This window comes from Hipposideros armiger, unplaced genomic scaffold, assembly GCF_001890085.2.
Source record: "Hipposideros armiger isolate ML-2016 unplaced genomic scaffold, ASM189008v1 scaffold_1069, whole genome shotgun sequence".
NCBI classification, from domain to species: Eukaryota; Metazoa; Chordata; class Mammalia; order Chiroptera; family Hipposideridae; genus Hipposideros; species Hipposideros armiger.
Window position 1 is genome coordinate 488,700 of NW_017732419.1, and position 2,475 is coordinate 491,174.

Consider the following 2,475-nt stretch of genomic DNA (forward strand, 5'->3'; position numbering starts at 1 on the left):
ACTACATTGGCACTATTTTTTGCCAGAAGTAAATGGAAGAATAAAGCTCATGACTCATTGAATCTGGGGAAGCAAAGAAGAAAACTCAACAACAGGGCTGACAGATTTTGTGTCTGAGTTGGCATCCTGGAAACTAATTTCCCATGTGTAACATTTGAATATCCACTGCACTTTCTCCTAGCTACATAGCCACAGGCTTCAAAGGTTCTGAAACACGGACAGCAATTTGTTTTTAATTTATTTATGGTAATTTTTAACATACACAAAAGTAGTATAATCAATTCCCATGTATCTATCATCCAGATTCAAGAATTATTAACATTTTACTAATTTGGAGAAGCAGTTTGAAGATCCATGGAGACCAGTGCTTAGAAGTTAAAGAATTCGAAAGGGTTAAAATAGTCATTGAGATAATTTGGGAGAGGAAAATAACTACTTTTAGGTAAATTTTCTAAATGATTTTGGCAAGAAAAAAAAATTTTTTAATTAAAATAGGTTAAAACAGAAAATGATAACATTAACCTTTGGGTTGTTCTTTTGTGTAATACCACTTCACTCAAATCACTCCACATACTAAACTATATGAAGAGAAACCTGTTTTCTATTACATTTTCTTCTGTAGCCCAGAGGCAAAACAGTTCAATTTAATTCACTAGAATTGTTGAGCTTTTGCAGACCCTCAGCTAGACCCCGTGAAGAATTGCCTAGTGCTACGGGAGACCAGAGGGAAGAGTTGCAAAGTTTGACCAGTTATTTGGAAGGCTTTGTTCAGACAGTGGTGTTTGAGTGCCATCTTCAAGAGTGAACTCTATGTCTAAAAGCAGATGTGGAAGGGGACAGAATCACAGGCTGAGGGAACTGCATGTCCAACAATGGAAGGCAGGAAGGTGTAGGGTGAGTGTGGGGATGTGGTTACATTATATTTTTTGGGAAAGAAAGGAAACTTAAGATCTGGAAGAACATTAAAAGTGATTTCATGGAGCAGAGGTTAAAGGCATAGGGTCTGTCTGCAGATAGATTTGTCTGGTTACCTATTGCCTTGGCTGACAGTGCTAGACGCCAATCCAAGATCCATTCCCCTTGTGTTTTCCTTGCTGGTAGAGCTGTCTCCCTCTATAAAGGCTGAAAATGCCAGATACTCATTTACCAGCCTCTCTTGCAGCTAGGGTATGGCCATGTGATCCAACTCTGGCCAAAGGGACCTGAAGGTGAATCCACAGAGGTACTTCTGGAACGAGTTTTCTCCCTAATAAAAAAAGACTCTAGGGCCAGCCGAGTGGCGCGATGGTTAAGAACTGGTTTGGGATGCCAGAGGGCCCTGGTTCGGATCCCACATATGAGGGCCAGTGACACTGCCTTCTACAGCTAAGATGCTGAACAACAGCTCAACCTGGAGCTGGGCTGCNATATTTTTATGAAAAGTTATTATATTCATAAAGTCTATATAAAAATCTAAAAATTGTTTATGATATAATGCTAAGGGGAAAAGTAGAAATATGTGCAGGAGGATGATAATAATGTAAAGCAAGACAGTGCCAAAAAACAAACTTTATCCATGGAAGACAGACTGGAATGAAACACATAAGAATTAGTAGTTAGGCTTACATGGTGAGATTGTGGATAAGTTCTTTGTTCTTCATATATTTTTATATTTTATATGTATTTTTCAAATAGTATATTCTTCTTTTATAATGGGTGGGAAAATTGAACCACTCATGTTAAAGGAGTTGAGTCAACTGCAGAAGTTGTCCATGGTAAGAAATGGTTTGTGGGAGACAACCAAGCTCAAAGAATCTGAGTGAGATACATCCTGAGGAAGGTGTGCCTGGAATATGGTTATTGTCAGAAGCAAACTAACGTTGTCATCTGTAGTCTCATGTATGGGGCAGGAAGCCCTAGGTTAGTGGACACTTGATCTTTATCCCCATTTTTCCAGCAAGAGTGCCTTTTATTTGTTTGGGTATCCACCCTTCTACAACCCTTGAAGTGTCTTGGGCTCCAGTTTGCCTCAAGAGGAACAGCTCATGATTTAGGTCCAAGCCAATTAGCGGAGCACATTCCTCTTGCTTCATGATTGGTTCAAAGGTGAGCAAGTAATTTAAGCCAGTTAAATTGAAGCCTCTACAAAGAGGCTTTTCCCTTCCACCCCACCCCATGTTGAACCTGAACTGTGTGGCTGCAGCAACTATAGCCATCTTGATACCACGTGAAGCCTGAGAATTAAGTAACACATGGAGGGCAGCAAATCGCATGACCCCCACTCTGGACAGGGTGAGGCCAGGTCTTTGGCCCTTAGACTTTTCAGTTAAGTGAACCAATACATTTCCTAAGTCAGGTTGAATTAGATATTTAGACACTTATAACCAAAATAGTTCTACAACCTGTGCTTATGGAGATTTGCTTTAAAGGAAGACTAGAGAGTCAGAATGTGTTGCCTTTTATCCAGTGCTTTCTTAAGAGAGCTGATGCACTGAT